General features: G+C 35.8%; 1 long non-coding RNA gene across 3 annotated transcripts; it reads left to right on the forward strand.

The window, feature by feature from the left end:
• The first annotated feature begins 13,957 nt into the window (after window positions 1–13,957).
• On the forward strand, window positions 13,958–15,556 carry LOC145116890 (uncharacterized). 3 transcript variants are annotated; one of them, XR_013712359.1, is made up of 5 exons: window positions 13,958–14,305; window positions 14,416–14,545; window positions 14,769–14,856; window positions 14,990–15,157; window positions 15,253–15,556. It is a non-coding gene; the product is annotated as an uncharacterized LOC145116890 (long non-coding RNA). The 3 variants fall into 3 exon arrangements; XR_013712358.1 differs by having other exon boundaries at window positions 13,958–14,545; window positions 15,253–15,555; XR_013712360.1 differs by lacking the exon at window positions 14,769–14,856 and having other exon boundaries at window positions 13,958–14,545; window positions 15,253–15,555.
• The last annotated feature ends 7,273 nt before the right edge of the window (window positions 15,557–22,829 follow it).

Below are 22,829 nucleotides of genomic sequence, written 5' to 3' on the forward strand. Positions count from 1 at the left end.
GAAGTTGGATTGATGGATGTGGATATTGCCACCGTTTTAAAGAAGAAGCCAAATGTTGTTCCAAAGGAAGCTCCGAAGCACTTTGAAAAGTTAAAGTCAGGAAAGATCTACAAGGAAGGATGGTTCGTAGTATACATGTCTAGAGATTTTCCAGGAGCAGACCGTCGCAAGTCATACTTCTATCTCGAAGACAAGCATCAGTATTCTACTTTGTGTCTGGAATTTATTATGGATCTGGTTACGAAGTTCAAAGGCAACCCCAAGGAAGATGTCAACTGTTTCATGGATATGATCATGTGGTATATTCATGTTAGTAAGCTGTTGTTATGCTTCATTCCAAAGGTCTATAAAGTGCAGAAGTGAATCACCAACTAATGGACTGTGGTCTCAAGTGACACAAAGGGGGAGATTGTTGTGTATTATGTATTGCATCATTGGGCCTGTTTTGTTTAGTCCGTTTGTATAAACGAGTTGGGCCTGTCCACTCGTATTTATTGCTAGGGTTAGAGTATATGAGGTGCATGCATGCATCGTATTTTTGTTAACTCTGATATTATCTTTGTAACCCTATTTTACGCCTCTACAGAAGTAATTCTTCATCGAATTCTTCTGAGGCGTGATTGTTAATCATTCAGCACCAGTTTGATCAATATCGTGTTCTTATTCTTTACCTGTTTGAATCTATTCGATCTTTAAGTTTTTAATCCTATCCTTACGTTTCGAGTGGTCTCTAGAATTTTATTTATGGATTCTTTAGTTATTATGAAGTGGTTGGAGGAAATATATGGATTTTGTTGGTGTTATTTTTAGAAATTCTAACTAAGACAGATTTTGTGGATAAAATTTAGTTTAAGTGGGGGAGAGATATAACATCCTGTTTGGGGATGTTTCTAATTTTGGGACAATGGAACGTAATTTTATTACGTAAAGATCTTGGGCTTCAAGGGAATAAGGTTTAGACCTTATTAGATGTTGATAATGTTGGTTAAGTGATTTAATCCCTTAATTGTACTTTAAACCCAAAAGGGTAAATTGGAAAAAGTGATATTTGGACTCTTAGAATGTATTAATGAATTAAATTTGGTGTGCATTAAGTCAAAAGTAATTATATAGAATTGTAGGGTTGTTAATATTTTTGCATGCATATGAAGATCACTGAAAACAGATTTGGAACAAAGAAGTTGTGATTGTTTGAAGCTGGATTGAAATCTCTAAAACCCATAACCACGTCGTGGTGAGTTGTGCAACCCAAGCCCAAAAAATTAGGGTTTTCCTCTTATGTAAGGACCTTACCTCCATGGTTTAGGTCATTTTGCATCCTATATCATATCAAGGGCTCCTTGGGAGCAAACCCTAGCCTTATCCTTCATAGTTTGAGCTCATCCTCTCTCCTTAAACCTCTTTTGGTGCATTTTGTGTGTTTTGGTGAAGTAAACAAGAAAGGTTGTGCTTGGAAGCTTGAAGCTTTTCAATCTCTACTATCTCTACTCTTTTGGACCCTTGTAAGTTGTAAAGATCCTTGCTTTATTGTGTTTCATCTTTGTATTTAATCTTCATTTAAGTGTTGTGAATGGTCTTGTTGATATTTTTTGGTCCTTTTGAGAGTTAGGGTTAGAGATCTCAATGGTTTGAGCCTTTGGAATTTATAAAGTTGGAAACTTTATCCATGAGGATCATTAGACGAATAAGATTTGAGCTTTTTAGCTTTTGGGGTTAACGGTTAAGTGTTTAATCCATTAAGTTGTTTTGGACACTCACCACGATGCGGTGAGTAGTAGGTAATGGCGCAGTGGTATGTTTAAGTCGCATCTATTGTGTCGCCTTCTTGCCACGACGCGGTGAGTCAACCGTTGATTTTGATCATTGACTTTTTGACCAGTTTGACTTTTGGTCAAACTTGGGAGGTTGTAGCTATAGACTGAGGTTTGAGCTTTTGTTGTGTTAGGTAGTTCATGTAGCAGATTCTTAGGGACTGTGAGTAGTTGGAGTTAGCTCTAGTTTCAGGTGAGTCTTCTCACTATATTATGTAGGACATTGGGTGTCATTCTATGTTTGTTGCCACACAACGAATCATGCTTCATGTTTGTTTGACTATCATATGCCGAGAGGGGACCATTATTTAGATGGGGTCCAATCATGTTGGGTGGGGCCCATTATCTAGACGGGGTCCATTATATGGACGAGGTCTATTGTTCAGGGCGAGGCCCTTTATTATGTGTTGTATGTGGTATCTTGGGGAACTCACTAAGCTCTGTGCTTACGATTTTAAGTTTAAATGTTTCGAGTACTACTAACTAATAAAGGAAAGGCCATGACGTTATTTCATCGTATCTGCTACATGTTTTTGAGACGTTCCGCATTTATGATTTTAATACTCTGATTTACGTTATCAAAACATTTGAATGATACGTTTACAATTAAATGACATGGTTTCCTTTGATTTTAAAATGAAAAAATTGGGTTGAAATTTGGGACGTTACACATCATTTTATAATTCTATCAACCTTTTATCACGTTATTCATCCTTTATTATATAACTCGTGTTATACATAATTCATCTTTTACTACCTCATTCATCTTCATATACAATTCATCTGTATATATAATTTGTATTTGATAGGAAAGTGTCTCTCAATGCTTCCTAACCCAATAGAACTACCTCATTCCTCGCTCATGTGCCCGACGGGGCAAATATTGTAAGTGGCTTATGACTTACACCCAAAACACAAACCCTGAGTATCCACTTTCGCTACTCTGATTTTGTGAAATAGAAATATTATGCGGTGTCCATCAGGAATTGGTACTAATGGTATCGACGTGTCGTACATCCATAACACCTCCTAATACAATGTGATATTCGTATTAATCCACATCCTTCACACCAACACCACTCTATTCTTGAACATTATAGTTCACAAGTACCATGTATCATAGGATCTTCTAGATAGAACAGACAACTTACATCCTTAGTGGCTTAATCTCTTTCATATAAGGTAATATTTGAACTAAATAGGCCTTCAAATAATCCAAATATAGTTGAAGAAAAATACTATTTACTACCCAAACCCACTATGCATAACCCAATAATATCAATCCTACATCATCTAAGCATGTAAACTCATACAACCAAAATGAGTGTTATAGCATGTACCATAAGCAACAACTTTTCATCTAAGCATAGTCAATTAACAATCTTTTCAATTAAACTTATGCTAGCATGCCACTTACAACATTTTCATCATAATAATTGTGTTCCAAAGCATAAAAAATAGCATACAAAGCATACGAGCACAAACAATGACAAGTTTAATCCTAATGTGAATCAAAGAACTACATACGAAGTGTAGTTTTTGAATATGCACTTTATTGAGTAATACTACTAACTCATCTCAAGTCTCAATTGATGCACAGTAAGCAAAGAAGCAAGATCCACAACATTGTTACTAACCACCCTAAAAATCGTACAAAGCCTAATAAGAAACAAGCACAAAATAGTAAGATAAACTTCACTCTTACGACAACGTGTCATGTGCTTGCTAAGTACGATGGCATGTCATATTCTTGCTAAGAGTGTGTCGGATTGCACTAATGGAGGACGACTTTAGACTAGAAACACATCATGTTCACGGGTCCATTGCACAAGTTCCAGCCGCAACCTGGCCACTAGACACGTCAGGTATAAAGTAGGGGCACATCATATTCATACAAGAGAGCATACACCAGAACCTGAAAAACTCATCCGCGCACGGCGTCAACCATTATTTTGTATGTATTTGGTATTTTTAAACCTAGCCATTGCAAATCTCATCCAAACTCACTTAAGGGTGTTTTCAAACAGATCAGACAATCCTAACATGTATCGTTCGCTCATGAACAAGCTTAAAACATACTTTTCACAAGAACACCAAAAACATACCAGTTATGAAACAACTCATCGAATACCAATTTATATGGAACCGACATAGAAATAGGGATAGAAATTGATTACAAAACTTCTGGAACCATGGAAGAACACCAGGAGCAAGATGGAGGAAATAAGTCAAGAATTACACCACTAAGAATCCACCAAAAATGAAACTTTCATCACTTGAATCACCTTCAAACTACGAGAATGGAAAACTCAGATGAACTCTCTCAATCTAAGTGTTGTTGGCTAAAAATAGGGTTACAGACGCGGATTTTAGAGTTAGCCTCACTTATATAGTCCATAAGTTATTTTTTTGGCCCTGAAATTATGACATAATACCCTGGGACCCATATATAGATTCAAGGTTCATTTTATTAAACTTTTTAGTCATTCAATAACCATTTATGACCAAGTAAGTTCAATTCGGTTTAAAAAACATAAACGAATGCTAACCTCGTTAACAATGGGAAATTTAGGTCATTACATAGGGCAATACAGATAAAAATAACAAGATGATCCTTTACCCGAGTACATTTAGACATTTGAATAGTGTACAAACATTGATTAAGATACAACACAACGGATTTGTGAAAGAGTTATTTTGATATTTTTCATAGAGTTTCTCCCATAGCCCAACAATATTCATTTGATTTTCAACCTCCTATAACACTTCATCATTCATACATAATATAATCATCTTATGCCCTTTCGCCAAAATATTCACTTCGGTATATATGTCTTCATCGCCGTTGGTCATCGCACTAACCGGCTAAACCATAATAGCCTTCATCTTCACCTTCCATAACATGAAATCATTCGATTTATAGAACTTCTCCAAATCAAAATTGTAAGATGATGTCCCATCAACCAACAAATTTAAGTGCTCGAATAAATTTAGTCAATTTGACCTACATCCATGGGCATGAAACGAAAAACTCTTCTTGCAACACCCCATTTTCGCCTTACAGTATAAACGACCAATCACATAAATAAACAATTTTGATAGAAAACTATTTAGGATAAATAGTCTTGAAAAATCTAGTAGTCATCACAAAATCAAGACCATGCATATAGAGAACGTTCAAATCTGACTTCATAAGAGGAAGTTATGATATTTAGAAGTTACAACACAGTAGTGTGCGACACAGAAACCGGAATTAAGATCGGTTGATTTTTAGGAAAAACTATATAAATGAGAGTTATCGTCAATACCTATCCGTCGATATAAAGACAATCAAGAACGGATATTGGATGAGAGAGTTATGATTTTTATACGGATTTTAATAGTCTAACCCTATAAAAATATAACTTTAAAAATAAAGTGAAAATTAGCCAGCGAATTCTAAATGAAAATTGTTGATCTCGTCCATAGCTACATGTGGATATAAAGAACATTGATAACTAAACTCGTATAAAGAAGTTACAAAATCTATAAAATATGTGTTTTGCACGGAGTGCAACTTCTAGAAGGTGCAACATGGACTACATGGGTTTTGACACACGGCAAGGAGTGAATGGATCGACGTTAACCTACTGTGAAACAGACACTCTAAAATCTCTCATCTCTCTCCAAGATCCGACTTTTGGGGAATTTATGGGAGTCTGAGGAACAACACTTTAGTGAAATCTCTGATGCAGTGGTTCGAAAAAAATAGAATTGCTCGACATCGAAGCCCACCAGTGAATGGTTTTTGCTAGGATCCATCTAAGTTAAGCTACGCTTCAAGTGTAACTTATATTTATATTCATAGTCGTTGTAATGGATATATAAATAAGATTTATCAGTAACTCCAGTTATAATGTTGATTGATGTACTTATGGGAGAGGTGTCTAGAATGGTCATGTTGGCTTGGTTTTTGTATTTCATAAATGCTATATGCCAAAATAGTCCTGCCTCACAACTGTCTGGCGTGGTTGACACTTATTTGATAGACCTCTTAGTATTCATTAGGATTAATGAATGATCTAGCTTTCATTACCAAATCATCATAGAGATTAATAAGTGATAGTATTATAGGTTAATACTTGTTAGACGTGTTACCCGTCAGTTGGATCGTCAATAAGATGAACCAGATGGCTGTCAATCTTCTGAATAACTGTCCATGTGAGTTATCTCACTATACTATGTATTACAATATATGTTCATGTATGTTAGGATATAGAATTGGTAGAATAGAGTTGACATCATAGTCTCTATGTACCTAAGTGTAGATTGGTAGAGTAGAAAGTTTGAATATGCATGTATTAGTAAAATCTAAAGAGCAGTCTCTATATGTGAAATTATTGTGATATTAGACTTAGTTAGGGTGGATGGTGGAACTACCAAAGTACTGGAGCCTATAGACATGTGTAGAGTTAGTTAGGGTTGATTGCAAAAAGACTAAAGTATGGGACCCTATAGACCTACGTAGGTTTAGTTAAGGTTGATGGCAGAATGATCAAAGTATGGGAGCCTATAGATCTGCATAGATTTAGTTAGGGTTGATGGAATAATGACTATAGTACGGGAGCCTATAGACCCGCGTACATTTAGTTCGGTTTGATGGCGGAACAACCAAAGTATGGGAGACTATAGACCCACGTAGGTTTAGGTAGGCTTTGTGGCGGAATGACAAAGTACGAGAGCCTATAGACCTGTGTAGATTTAGTTAAGGTTGATGGCGAAACGATAAAAGTACGGGAGCCATTGTTTGTATGCATGTATATGTATTGTGGTATATGGTATTTTGTGATCCTCACTAAGCTTCGTGCTTACCGACTTGAATACTAATGTTTTTTAGGTACTAATGTGAAGGTTAAGGTTCGACTATACACAAAGGCATTTGCAACATATTTCCTCATAATGTAATCATACTATGATATATTTTAATAAATAAAAATGAAATATTTGGATTGAAAATCGGGACGTGACAAGTTGTTATCAGAGCCCTGGTTTGATAGAATTGGATGAACGTTCGTTTTATTCCAAACTCAAACCAAGGATCTGAATATCTTAACAAATTTTTTTATAAAAAGAATAACACAAAAGGGAAGAATGCAATGCGTATAGTCAACCAAAGCTCAAAAGGAAAGTGATTCACAAAATATACATATTGTTGTGATTTTTGATATGTAAATTGTTAGAAATGCATACTAGTATGTAGGCTACGGATCTTATCTAGAAATGCTAAATAGATACGCCTGATACTAAAAATGCCTTATAGCCTAGGAATTTTCTTGTTAATTGCTGCTTAGAGTCTATATTAATATGGATTAGTTATTTCACAAATACGTTAGGTTGCCTGCTCCCATAATTAAATAGTCTTAGATTTCTTGATTTGGCACTATTGTGCAGCTCTCGTCTGAGTCTAATCGTCGTAGTATCGGATCTTTCAACCAAGTGACTATTTGATTTTAGCGGCATGCAATTGTATTCGTCCAATAATTAGTTAATATTGGTAGAAGTTCTTCTTCACCTAATATTATGGTGAAGTGGAAATGAATCTTAGAAAGAGAGTCTAGGAAGTTTAATATATGCTGGATAGGACATATATTTGTAGATAAAGCATCGGTAAAGATGCAAAGTCCTAGTAGAGTCTAGGAAAAACTAGTTTTATGTGCTCATGGGACACACACACACACACACACACACACATATATATATATATATATATATATATATATATATATATATATATATATATATATATAGTGAATATTGTGTGTAGTTTTGAAAGTGACTTGGAAATTGCGAGACAATTCTAAACACAAGTATGACTAGGTGTGAAAGGTAGTAGCTGAAGCACATGAATCGCACTTAGATCAGGAACAGTCACAAAGTTGCTAAGGCACTGGTAGTTAGGTAGATAGTATGGCTAACACTATAAATTCGTTTTACGTTATTTCTGTCATTAAATGTTGTTCGGTGATGTCTAGGAGAGTGAGTCTAAGTTCAGGCCCAAGTGGCCACAAAACATCGAGTCTGTATAAAGTAGAATTAAATAAGTGATTTGGTTCTGAGAACATCGACCGATGGAGTACCGACCTTTTAATTAAAAAGGACAATTGGAATGCGACAAGGTGATCGTCGTCCCAGAGAAACTAGAAGCATGGTGTGAATTCAGCAACCATCGTTGTTGCTAGTAGTTCGACTACGTTAGTAAAACCTCCTTATACCATTTAGTTATATATGTATGTTAGTGCGTTCCTATACAACATTACACTTGTCACGACCTTATCATGTTTTGGTCGCGCTATACAAGAAGACCACTTGCGGTAGGCACAAATGGATATAACAAACATGACTTTCTACAAAGTCAAGAGGAGCTACAAGTCACATAGGTAAATCTAGCTTAGACTTCGGCTAGTTATGAGTAGAAAAAAATGATGTGTCTAACCCAAGTGGGGGAGAACTGACCCTTAAGAAGAAAGTGCGAAAAGTAGTGTGACTTTCGATTTCGACGTCAAGGACAGGAGAGTTACAGCAAGAGTAGTCGGAGTTTGTAGTCTCGATTTCGTTGTGCGAGTAACAGAAGAAAGAAGTCTTCTGTTAGATTACGCATAGACTATGAGTTTCTTGCTTCTCAAGGAAAGGTTGGTCTTTCCTCCCAATACGTCTGATAGGAGTTATGAATTTTCAAAACTCCCACGTACGACTTAGACAGCCAAGAGAACCATGTAGGTTTGTGCCTTTGAGGATGTAGAATTTATCCTCACAGTATAGGATCGGTTAGATAAAAAATTTAGTAGGTCGCGTAGAATGCCATAAAAACATCAAGTACTCAAGACATACACCAGAATTAGAGATTTAATTCAATCCATAGTAAGGATTTAGTTAACCCGCGAGAAAGGATTGTAGCAGTAGGATCAACGTCAAAAGAGAGAGTGTTTGTGTAATTACAATTAGAGATTCCTAGAAGAGGAACATTCAGGATGGGCCATGTTAATTAAAGAGAGGCGATAGTACTTTCAAAGGGTTGCAAATGTATCAGAAGTATACATAATAGGATTTATAGATCAAGTTGTTGATCATGTTCAATTAAATGGTCTTCATGTTGTCAATAGAAACTGAGATTAACTAAGAATCCATAGCATAAATTGGAAAGAGTTTAATTCTAGGAGTGACTCAGTGTTAAAATTGCAGAAGCATTAACAATCGTTGGAGATTTGGTTGCAAAGATGCCTCATCAGATGTCAATAAAAGATAGACCTGGAAGGAAAACATCTAAGGATTTGTTCTGAGGTTTAGAACTACAGTAAGACAGTAGGATATTGTCGAAGACCTGTTCAATATTTTAGGATGCAAAGTTTCAGTTGACAACGGAGAACACAATAGGATTGTAAGTAATTAGCATAAATTCCTGGATACATTCATTCAGTTAAGAGTCATGTTAGATCGTCAAGTGCAACTTCATATGTGTCAGTGGTCTTCGGGGTAAGCTATGTGTTTAGTTTAGTTATTGCTCTAGTCGATAAGTGTAACAATTAAAAAACTGGGATCAAATTTTGACATGGGATAACAGTTAGACTTTAGCATCCGTAAAGTGTAGATTAATAACGAATTGCTTGAACAATAGTTATACCTTGCCATAGAAAAAAATAGTTAGAGCCTCGCGAGAAGACTATTGGTGACCAAGTGTTCCTTATAATCTAGTAGGTTGGAAGATAAACAAGCCTTATAATGATTATGTCACCAATATTATTGTATTGGTTCCGGTGTTTTCAAGCCAGTAAACCGGTTATAGTAATTTTAGTTAAAATTCAGGATGTTGGAACACCCTAACTAGGTTGGAATATTTCATCTAGATTCATGTGTATTTTAATGATATAACATAAGCCTTTTAGAGGCATGTTCCAAAAAATGGATTCCGTTAGGATGTCATAGATAAATTTCCTTAATTAATCATCTTATATCGAGTCGATTGTGTCGATAGTTTATGTCTAAAGGAGATCATCAATCTTAGTGTGTAGATTCTGGAAGTCCAGACCGATGAATTCCCAGTTTTAGAAGGCATCACAAGGAGCTCGGGAGTACGTCTACGGTAGAAAACAAACATATTTGGCTAAATAAGTACAAATTGACAGATTCAATGTGGCAACGTCGACTAGATCTTGAGTTGATCTCATGAAACCCCAGTAGGATAACATAGGATTTATCTTAAGATATGGTAGGAAAAGGATTTCGGGGACGAAATCTCTAATAACTGGGGGAGAGTTGTAACACCCTATTTTCGCCATATAGTATGAACAATCATTCATGTAAATAAACGTTTTGGATAGACGACTATTTGAGATAAATAGTCTTGACAAAATTTGTAGTAATCGCAAAACCGATAGTGTACACATAAAGAACGTCCAAATATGACTTCATAAAAGGAAGTTATGATTTTTAGAAGTTGCAGCACAATAGTGTGCGACACAGAAACCGAAAATTAAATCGTTTGATTGTTAGGGAAAACAATCTAAACGAGATTTAAAGATCTCATCAATACCCATCCTTCCATATAAAGACAGCCGAGAATGGATATCGTATGAGAGAGTTACAATTTTTATACGGACTTCAATAGTCTAAGCCAATAAAAACAAAAATTTAAAAATAAATTGAGAATAAACTGACAGAGTCTAAATAAACATTATAGATCTCATCGAGAGCAATGCGTGGATATAAATAACGTTGAAAATGGAGTTTATATGAAGAAATTACATAAGTTACAAAATCTACGTTTTACGCAGCGCTCAATATATGTGGTGCACACAACTTCTAGAAGGTGCAACGTGGACCATGGGGATTTTGAGACGTGGCAGGTAGTGAAAGGATCGACGTTACCCTGAACGGAATACGTTCCCTTACTATAAATAGATACCTCTGGTTCCTTTCATTTATCACACCCTCTTTACTCGAAACTCTCTCATCTCTCTCCAATATCCGACTTCCAGGGTATTTTCATGAATCTGGGGAAATCCACTTTATTAAAGCTCTGAGGCAATGGTACGGGAAAATAAAAGTGCTTGCTATTGAAGCCCTGCCTGCAATCAGTTATCACTAGGATACCTGTAAATTCAACCACGCTTCAAGTGTAACTTATATTTATATTCATAATCATTGTTATCGATATATAAATAAGATTTATCAGTAATTCTAGTTATAATGTTGATTGATCAACATACATGAGAGGTGTCTAGAATGGTCATGTTGGCTTGGTTGTTGGATTTCAAAACCGCTATATGCCAAAATGGTCCTGCCTGCTAACTGTTCGGCCTGGCTGATCCGTATTTGACAGAAATCTCAATTTGCATTTGGATTAATGAAAGATCTAGCTTTCATTACCAAATCGTCATAGAGATTAATAAGTAATAGTATTATAGGTTAATACTTGTTAGGCGCATTACCGTAAGTTGGATCGTCAGTAAGATCACCTAGACAGCTGTCACTCTTCTGAATAATTGTCCATGTGAGTTATCTCACTATACTATGTATTACAATACATGCCTATGTATGTTAGGATAGAGAATTGGTAGAATAGTGTTGGCAGCATTTTCTCTATGTACCTAAGTGTAGACTGGTAGAATAGAAAGTATAAATATACCTGTTTTAGTAGAATCTAAAGTGCAGTCTCTATGTGCGAAATTGTTGTGATATTAGACTTAGTTAGGGTTGATGGTAGAATGACCAATGTATAGGAGCCTATACGCCCACGTAGATTCAGTTAGGGTTGATGTTAGAACGACCAAAGTAAAGGAGCCTATAGACTCACGTAGCTTTAGTTGGGGTTGATGGTTAAACAACCAAAGTACAGGAGCCTATAGACACGCGTAGATTTATTTAGGTTTGATGGCAGAACGACCAAAGTATGGGAGCCTATAGACCCATGCATATTTAGTTAGGATTGATGGCAGAACGACCAAAGTATGGGGTCCTATAGACCCACGTAGGTTTAGTTAGGGTTGACGACGGAACGACCAAAATATGGGAGCCTATGGACCCGCGTAGATTTAGTTAAAGTTGATGGCGGAACGACAAAAGTACCAGAGCCATTGTTTGTATGCATGTATATGTATTGTGGTACATGGTATTTTGAGGAACTCATTATGTTCCGTGCTTACCAAGTTTAATATAAATGTTTTTCAGGTACTCATGTGAAGGGCAAGGTTCAACTGTACACACCCACATTAAAAACATGTTTCCGTATAATGTAATTATACTAAGATATATTTTAATAAATAAAAATGAAAATTTTGGCTTGAAAATTGGGATGTGACACTTCTTTTACTCCATTATTTATAAAAGTAATTACATTGGAATTTCTAAATGTTAATACTTATAACCGTAAACCCTAACAACTATTGGGTCAAACCAATATACAAGTAAATTCAAAATAACTAAACACGTTCATATCATATGGAGCAGATCCCCCATGGGTGTATTCTTTGTAGGCTAGCTTTTCTACTTTTTTTTCATCAAAAGTTTGTATGTCAGCGGTACCTTTGAGTTTTGAGTTTTTAACTTTATGCACAAGGTCATCAAAGCTTCTAGATAAGTAACTAAATCAGAAGAATAACTCCTAACTAGTACCAATTTCTACAAATATGTTATTATAGGTGATCTTTTAAAGTTCACAAAATCGACTATCGTGTTGTTTATTTTGCACTTACCCGATCCAGTAAGAGTTTTCTGCTGACTCAATCAACAGTCAAACTGTTTGATAGAACTCCAAAATGGCAAACTCAGTTAACAATATTTGACCAATAGACTGACTCGGTCCCCATCACAGTCGATGCTAATAAAAAAAATCCTATCATCCCTTTTATGCCCTTGCGCTCTAACAGAAATCACACAAACACACCTCTAACATCCGCTTCTTCCCTTCCTTCCATCTTCCATACAACCTGAAACAGCTCCCTCCGGCCACTTCAACGCCTTCTCAGTCACTGCCATCACTTGGAAAACTTCTAACGACTTCGACATCCACAACAACAGGTAAGCATTGGTTTTGTGTAATTTTTTTTCTTAAATCAGTTTGAGCTGATGTTGAAATAGTTGACAAACTAATTGGGTATGAAATCGGTTGAAAAAAGAACTATGTATGAAATCAGATCGTATCTACATGAAATCTAACCATGTATGTATGAAATCAGTTTATATGTATGTGAAATATGAACTTATATGTATAAAACCAGATTATATGTTTATGAAATCAGATTATATGGTTATGAAATCATATTATATGTTTATGAAATTAGAATATGTATGTGTATGAAATGAGAATTTGTATTTGTATGTAATTAGATTATGATCTTGATTTATGCTTGATTTATGTTGTATGATCTTGCGATGAAATTAGAATTTGTTGAAATCTGAATTTGTTGGTATGAAATCTGAAATCTGAATTTGTATCATATTGATTTATGCTGTAAGCATTGGTATGAAATTAGAATTTGTTGAAATGTTTTATAATCTTCGTATGAAATCAGAATTTATTCGTATGAGACAACATAAGGGTAATATGGTCGTTTTCATTATTCAGCACAATCAATCAGCGAAATAATCAAACAATATAAACCCAGTCAAATATCTGGTCAGTCAGAATTTCTAACCCAGTTAGTTCTAACCCAATCAACAACTATCAAACGACCTCTAGATGTAACGACATATCAAATAAACAGAGTTGCATATGAATCAAAACTTTGAATAAGAGTAAAAGATCTCATTACACAACATTGAAATTGATCTAACATTATGCTACATGACTTCGATATAGACAAGAAGAACAAATAAAGATGATGAATTCAAAACAAAGTTAGAGCATCCAAGAGAGTTTTTCGTTGAGTATTTTCATGCAAAAACTTTAATTGAAAAAAATATATATTTTTATCTCCACAACGTGAAAGTTTTTTCAGTTTACTTGTTTATTAGACCATTATATATATATATATATATATATATATATATATATATATATATATATATATATATATATATATATATATAAGAGTTTCCTTATGAACAGTACCTGACCCGTGTATGGTCTATAAAGCTAGTTCCTTCACCTGGATTAACACCGATCCATCGGCTTACCGTTATCTCTATGACTCAATTTATCGACTCCTTCCTCACTGCCTATCTTCTCGATTGTTCCCACTTTTTTCCGCATCATCCCCCTCCCTCTTCCTCATTCGTTCTTTGTTGATATCGCCACTGCCAAGGATTCACCAAATCCACCTCTTCATCCCTTCTTTTTATTGATTTATTCATCTCTTTTCCTCTATCAACCTCGAGAATTTGGTCGACGTTAACAACCATGGTCAGAAATCGTATGTTTATAGGAGCTGATAAAGCTTGAAATCAATACTCCAGAGCATCTTTATCTGATTAAATTTCAAGTTTTTTTCTTGAAAATTTAGCTCTATTGAGCCTTTATTGTTCGTAATTTTATAGTCTCATTGAACATTCTTCCTATTTCAATGGAATGCTAGGAGCAAACTGTGGGTAATGTTTTCTAATATTTTCCCTAATTTCAATTGGTTGGCAGTTGGAACCGAAGTGGCTTTCACCACCTCCATCGGCCACCCTATACGTTGCAGGACCGTTGCTGTTCTAATGAGATTTGAAGGAGAGTTTCATCGTGAACCGCAACCGGTCGATGAAATTCTAGAACCAGGGTATGTTGATTTTCAGCCAAATTAATTATAATATAAAATGTTTCACGCATAAGATTTTCATCTGATTGAATCTATTTTGGTATATATATATATATATATATATATATATATATATATATATATATATATATATATATATATATATATATGGTGTTGGTGGGTGTTACGTTTCACTTATTACATTTATTTTCAAGAGTCTAATTACATTTATATATGTTGTTAGTGGGTATAGTCGGTTGTTGTAGTCAATTGTGAGATCTTTTCCTGTTTCCAAATCTGAGTATCGGAAATCGTCTGCATCAATATCAACTGTAATCGCCTTCTCTCTATCTCTCTATATGTACTTTTGGAGATGTATATGTGGTATGTAGATAAGGTGTTCTATGAAATGTTTGTCTGTTTTTTTATTACCGATTATTGTCTTTGTGTTGATTTATTTGGCAGATCTCTAATTCCAAGTTGAAGTTTTTGGGTCGATTGTGTCCCAGATAAATGAGATCACGGTTTCTGGATGTGTTGTTGCTACTCCTCCCTCAAGTTCAATGAAATCTTCAGCTACAACGGACCACGTTCATGATATTGACAAACAAATTCGACCACTGAAAAAAAAACGTAACTCCTTACAAAATATGGGTTTAAACAGTGTAATTAATCCCCAAAATTATTGTTTTCGTGATATGATTGTTGTTTATAATGTCGGGTTCCAGATTCTATTCATGGAGGCTCAACAACAGAAAGCAAGGTGTGGTCACGATCCAAAACAAGAACAAGTCGAGAAGGTTGCTAAATTAGAAGATTGGAGGAAATAATTGAAACTTCTGTAGGATGCTTCTCTGGGATCACTATAAAGGAATTTTTGTTGGGATCATAAAGTTAGATGTACAAATACATAGAAATTTACAGTTCTTCATTGTTGTGTTTTGTATGCAAACCATGTTTGTTAGACATGTAGCAGTAAACTGAACATAAAAAAATGGTGATTTTTTCGGACGTAATGGTTTCCATTTCATGGAAGAAGGTATTTTCCTCTTCTATTTTTTGATAATGGAATGATATATTGTAACTTCACATTATTTTTTATGAATATTGTAAAACTCCAATCCTTGTATTCCATTTTAGCCCTTGAAGTATTTCTTTTTTGGCAAATGAGAACCTTCCATACGGTGGTCGTACATATGCGTACCCTTGGCATACGCTTGAGCATGCATCGTGGAGATGAGGCTCGTACACGGGGCGTACGAGCATGTACACGGGGTGTACGAGACCAGAGACTAAAAACCCTAATTTCATGACTTGCACCCTATTTAAACAACCTTATATCATTTGGACCGAACCCTAATCAGCCTCCATAGCCGCATTTCATCCTTAAACCCTACATTTGCAAGAAAGTATGAGATTTGAGCTTAAAGGTGTGTTTGGTGGCCTTTCTAGAGGGTGTACAAGAAGAAGAAGATTGTGTTCAATTCTTGATCAAGAAAGGAGCCTTTGGATCCTGCATTTAGAGCATCTTGGAGAGCTTTTGAAGGTAGAAAGCTTGCATCTTGTCTATCCTCCTTACTTGTTGAGTTACGGTTTCCTAGAGTCCACTTTTGAGTCTATAAATCATCTCTTGAGAGTTTGGACAACTCTAGAGGTTAGGAAGGTTAGATCTGAGACTCTTAGACTTGTTTATAGTATAAAAATGCAAACTTGATGTCTTCTATGGCTCCATGCATGAGTTAAGACCTTTGGAAAGGTCTTAATGAGGTAGATTGAGTTGTTGGGATCTTATATAGCATGAAAAGGCATAAAGTTTCCAACTCTATGCCTTAGGACCATTAAATCGACCAAGATCTGGAATTTGAGTGAAGAGCATGCATGCATTAAGCACTTAATGGACTTTTGTGCATGAGTGGTTTGTACGCTAGGCGTACTAAATTCTACGTTGTGCGTACATCCCCTTAGCCCAGTACGCTAATCATACAGAAGAGGTACGCTGGGCGTAGGCTCTCAAGAAGCTTTAGGCCTTGGCGGACTTTGGACCTTTGGGCCCTAATGGTTTTGGGCCTGGACTTGTTGGTGTTTGGGCCTGAATTATCTTTGGGCCAATGTTGGTATGTTTGGGCCTATTGGGTCTTATGGCCCAATATAGAATTGGACTTTGATGCTAGGCCAATTAGTGAAGGAATGACCTTTGAGTCATTATACAGGTACTTGGACATAGAATTCTAGGCTCTTTGATTAGGTTAAGTTATAATCCTAATTAGGGTATTTGGATGTTTGTTCAGTGTGAGATTTTGGCTGGTATTTGAGCAGTGATTGTCTTCAACAGACTGAGGTGAGTCTTCTCACTATTCCAATGGGTCGAAGGCACCAATGTCGGCCCATTTCTTGATATGAGATTCTAATAGTTGAATATGCAATGGTTTTGTGATTTGATATGTATTGACTTATGTGAATACCATGGGGGGAGCCCATGGCACTTGGTAAGACCATGAGGGGGAGCCCATGGCCCTTGGATGTAAGACCATGGGGTAGCCCATGGAATTCCAGATGAAGACCATGGAGGGAGTCCATGGCAAATTTATGTATATATGTGCATGGCATTATGTGGTTATATGTTTTGCGTATTTTGGGAACTCACTAAGCGCCTGCTTACCGTTTTGTTGGGTATTTCAGGTACTTTGGTTCTAAGGGCAAGGACCCGGCTTGATGGCACAACGTGTACTCTCCAGTATTTCCACACTAGTTGTCTTGGATACTCTGATCTTTTGAGCAATGTGTTTATGTAATGGAATTTTGGAAAAACAGATATGAGATTTCTAATTATTAAATGAAAATTTTTATATGAATTTTTGGGTTGCTACAAATATTATTTCCAATAACACATGCATTCAAAAAAAATTAAAAAAAACCTTCAATGAAATATATTTTTGTTATATATCTATTGAGATATATTGGTGTGTAGCAATAATAGCATGATGTTTGATGTTAAGATTTTCCAATCTTAAAGTCCCACAAGCAAAGAACGATCATGATCTCAGCACGACTGGGATTTTATATTACTTTTCACCATTGAAAAGTATTCTCAAATCATCTAGCCAAAAAACTTGAAACTCACGAATTGGGGATTTCGACTCCGCTTCTGTTGTTATTTTCTACTGTTGTTTTCTACCGGAACCAGACTGATAGAAAGTGTAAAGGATAGGTTTCAAACTGGTATATAAAAACAAGAGTTCCTCTATGGAATCCAAAGGTGGAAGAAAGGTACAAATAGGAAGCTAGAAAAGCTGGAACGGAATCAAAATCATCATCGGAAATTGCACGCAAGGATCAGGATCCTTCATATGACAATCAACGAGAAACTGCAACCTCTGCTTTTGACTCCAAATCAGGGAAAGAAATTCACGTCATTCAGATGACGAAAACCGATTATCTTAGGTATATTTCTATGTTTAAATTGCTAATTTTTTTACTTATAATTGTATAAAGAAAGATTTATATAAGTTGGTATAATCTACTATTCATTAAAATTTCCAACCTATTTCTATGCATGTTGATAGAAAAATGCAAACTCATTATGCATGCTCTAAAAGTACCCTTCTAGTTTTTAAGTAAAATAATCACCAATAAGTTAGTTCTTAGAATAATTTTCCAAAAATACCCTTATGGCTTTTAAGTAAAATCATAAATACAACATATCATAAGTTACGAAGCGCATTTGCAAACTAAAATATGATGTTTTTTTTTCCAATCTTGCTTTCATAAAAAAGTAACAGTAATAATTGTGGGTTTTTTTCTTTCTCTTAAAGGGTCTATATGAAAGAAAATGTTGTGGCTATGGTGGAAATGTTAGAGGTGAAGGACAATAAAAGGGTAACATTTTGTTTACTTATTAGACATGAAGCTCCATTCATTTCCACTGTTTAGTTTAAATTTTAATATGTGATTTCTTATAATAATATCAAGTGTTGACTATTGACTAAAACTCTTGGGAAAAGGCTTGGCCTATTTTACTTTGATGTTGTTGTAGAGGTATTTTTATGAATTTATGGTATTATAAAATTGAAAATTTGCTAAATAATTTGATTAAGAATGATATATTAGAATCATATGTATATATGATTTATATTCATTAAAAACTTATTAATATTACAAAAAATGATAACACATACTCTGGATTTTTAATAGGTTGTTGAGTATCTTGGTGAGATAGTGGATGCTACGTGTGGTTGACAGAAGAGAAAGCAAAATAGTTACATGAAAGGATAAAAGAAGGCTGTTAAAATGAATATTTAATAGTTGAAAGTATATTGTTATTTGAACATAGTTTTTAGATTAACGGAAGCCAATCTAATTTTAAGTAACACATATTTATGCAAGGTAAGTCTCATTGCTAACTAAAACATTGTTGAAGCAAGAAAGTGACCCTCTTAAACTTAGCTAATTCGAAGCCATCTCTTGATCCGCAATCAGCTTCTCAACCGCAATCACAGACCGCATCCTCAGTTGCCATCATCGAAACCTTAACTTAGCTTTATATGTTATCCTTTACTTTACGTTTTTTTATCCAGTGTGCCTTGCATGGTCACTTAGATAGATTTAGACTTAGTTTTTTTTATTGTAATCTTCGAGACTCTATATATAGAGCTCTCATGTTCTGATTAAACACACATCTTTCTCTCATCTTATATTATCTGTCATTACTCTCTTACCATCAAGATCCTGCTATACTTAAATATCATAATCTCTCCTCGGAGCAAGTCACTCTTGACTTAATCACGTTAAGCTGATCACATTTATTAACTTGGTTTGATTGCAATCCTTGTTACGAATCAACTTATGTGTATATTTATATAATACTTGTTGTCAGTTATATTTCTGCATCTAATTATCTAACTCTAACTCTAACTCATTATTGTTGAGATTTATGATCCTTTGAGTTAAACTTATTCCACAATATAACTTGTTCTAACGTTTGTTCAAGTGTGTTTCTCAAGTTTTTCTCTCAACAATTGGTATCAGAGCCAAAGTGGTTGCTTTTTGAACAAAACTCTTATTTTAAAAGGCCTTCTATACCACTGAAGCTCATTTTTAAAAAAAAAAAATCTTTCTCAAAACAAGGAAATATGGCACAAGCATTATCACTCAATGTTTCCAACAATGTTGGAGGTTCGAATAAACCTCCAATATTGGTGGCAAATGAATATCATCACTAGTCTCAAAGAATGGAGAGATATCTTAGAAGACTTGGACGAGATGTGTGGATATCTGTAGAAAAAGGACCTCATGTCCCTGTTCTTACTCCAGTTCAAACTGATGGCACTCAAACCAGACTGGGAGGAGGTCAACCAGCCATGAATCGTCCCACTAAAGATGATCATGATAAGATGGAAAATGATGTTGTTGCTTTTTATGAGATATCTTGCGGAGTTGCTCCTGACAACTTCGATATCATCATCAAATGCAAGTCAGCCAAAGAAATCTGGGATGTTCTTAAGAACTTGTATGAAGGTACAGAACAAGCTCAAGATAAGAAGCTCACAACCGCACTCAACGAGTTCAACAACTTCAAAGCTCATGCTGGTGAAAGTCTTGAAGACTCCTTCAAAAGGTTCAATCTGATTGTCATGAAGTTATCAAATGCTGGTACTGTCCGAAGTAACCATGAGACAAACCTTCAGTTTCTCAATGGTTTGGGTAGACATTGGACTGCGGCTAAGATGATAGTCCAAGGGGATAGGAAGATTCACTCCTTATCTCTTTACAAGTTGTATGGTGAACTTCAAGCACAAGAATCCACTGTACTCAAAGACTATGCAGACTTCGGAGGCCCACTCGCTCTCATAGCTCAAGCTCCTCACACCCAATCTGCAATTTACTCTCCCTCGTATGACAACCCACCACAGTCATACGAAGTTGATTCAGAATACGATGATGAAGAAGAGTTCCAAAAGGCTATAGCTCTTGTTAGCCAACAGTTCAACAGGCTACCACCCTCATCCTTTCGCAAAAATCAACAATTTACCAAACCTCCCTTCAACCACAACTTCAATCCTCAGAATAATCACTCTCGATATCCCAAAAACCCTTACCAATCTCCGCAACCGATAAACTCTCATCAAACCAAGGAAATACCGCAACCTACTAAACCAACTGACTCCGGTCCCTCAACTGAAGTTAAAGAAGATGTCATCATTTGTCATTAGTGTAATAAAGAGAATCATTTTTCTAAGGACTATAAAGCAAATGTTGTGAAGGACAAAGCCTTTTATCTCCGAATGGCTCAGGAGATGGATGAAAAAAAAAGGGAAGGGCATATGTGGCCCAGGTAAAGAGAAATCATCAACTGTGGTCTTCGGGTGATGAGGATGAAGATTTCAACATCAAGGGCAAAGGAAAAATCTGCATGTTGGCAACTGCGGACGAGGATGGATCAACCAAGCTCAAAAAGAACTACTGCTATATGGCCAAGGACGGAACTCTGAGCATTATCGAATAGGTAAAACTTTTGATTCAAACTCTCAATTATAGCATGCATGATTGTCAACCATTCCTTGACAATCTTAATGACACATGTGTTGCCATCCTTTCATACTATAAAAAAAGCCCTAGATGAAAAGAACATAGCGTCCCAGGAAATGTTCCATGTTCGAGGACGACTAGAAGACAAAAGACTCAAAGTGGCCATGCTAGAAAAAGACTTAGGATTAGAGAAGGATGCAAAAATGTTATGTGAAACCCAACTAGGCATAGCATTAGATTAGAGGGATTTAGCACAAAAGGAAATTGTACGTTTGAACTTATTAATCGAAAATTTGTTTAATGAAAGCGAGGCCATTGAAAATCTTGTGAATAATGGAACAGTTGACAATACGTACAATTGGGGTTGGTCCAATGGGTATTCCACCACAAAGGATTCATCACCCCGATTTAACAAACACCGTCCCTATGTCCCTCCGGACCGATAGTTCCACTTCCCAGTCAATGACAAAACCTTTCCTGAAGACATCAGAGCTCACTTCGGACGTCTTCATAAACTGAGTAATAATTGTGTTATTGAGGAAATTCTTCCCGAATTTCCAAGTCACTCAAGTGATCAAATACCTATCCTTAACATAATTTTTCCTAACTCTCAAACTTCATCTGTTGTTGATGAAGAAATTCTTATGGAGAGTCCCAAAGTTCTTGTAAATTACCCATCCCTGCCTTCAAACCGCACTCTCTCTCACTGTAGTTCCAATTCGCAACTGCCTTTTATCAAGTGTCCTACAAAAGAATCAACCTTGACTTACTCTGCGGTAGTTCAATCTTCCTTACCTCAGACTGCAGTCAAGAGCTCAGCAACCATTAAGCCAATTCATCATGAGTTGCCCATAGAGAATTTCGAATACGGTCAATGCTCTCAGAGTCTGGAATCTTCTAGTTCAGACGACTCAAGTCAATGTTTTCAAAAACAATCAAAGGTTTCCAGGAAACCGCAGTTGAACACCCTTGACTGCGGTTCTCCAAAAACTCGGGCAAAAGTGGACCTCAAAGAAGAACTTAGATCTCGTAATAAAAAGCGGAAAACATTTTCAAAAAACAAAAGATAAATTAGAATTTCAAAATATAAGAGTCCAAAAAAACTTGTTTTCTCAAATTACTTTTCGAAAAACTCTGTAGTCAAGAAATCAAACAAAAAAGGAATGTACAGTTTCAAAAACCTTTTCAAACTCTTCTGACAAAACCCAAAAGCGTGTAAAGTATTTTCAAAGTAATGGTTTTCAGATCTATTCCTTAGACGACCCAAAATGGAAAGAAATTTTACCAACTCCAACACATTTCAAGTCACCTCAATCTGTCAGAAAGACACAACCTAGGAAATTTTCAGGTACTCACACCCTTTCAAACCGTACTTTTTCAAATCCCAAGAGTAACAATGTCAAATCTCAGTCTCGGACTGGTCATAAGACTCACCCTACACCCTCCGGACCGTTGAACAAGCACAGTGTCTGGATGAATGAGAGAAATCTCTCATTTGGATCTTATCGTCAAAAAGGGTCATCTCAAGTCCAGTCTTTCACCTGTCAAAAACCTCGTAACTTTACAAAACTCCACAACACTCCAAAGGTTCACAAACACCCAGGTCTAGGTCTCAAGATTGACATAAAACCTGTCCCTATAACCTCGGTTCATACATCTTTGAAAAACCCACCCGTCGCCTCGGGCTCCAAACTTGTTTGGGTGCCCAAACTATCCGTGTAATTTTCAGGCAATATGCAAGGAGGAGAAAGAAGAGGAGTGGTTAATAGATAGTGCTTGC

The sequence above is a fragment of the Lactuca virosa genome, chromosome 5, assembly GCF_052849685.1.
Source record: "Lactuca virosa cultivar CGN04683 chromosome 5, Lactuca_virosa_CGN04683_v6, whole genome shotgun sequence".
NCBI classification, from domain to species: domain Eukaryota; kingdom Viridiplantae; phylum Streptophyta; class Magnoliopsida; order Asterales; family Asteraceae; genus Lactuca; species Lactuca virosa.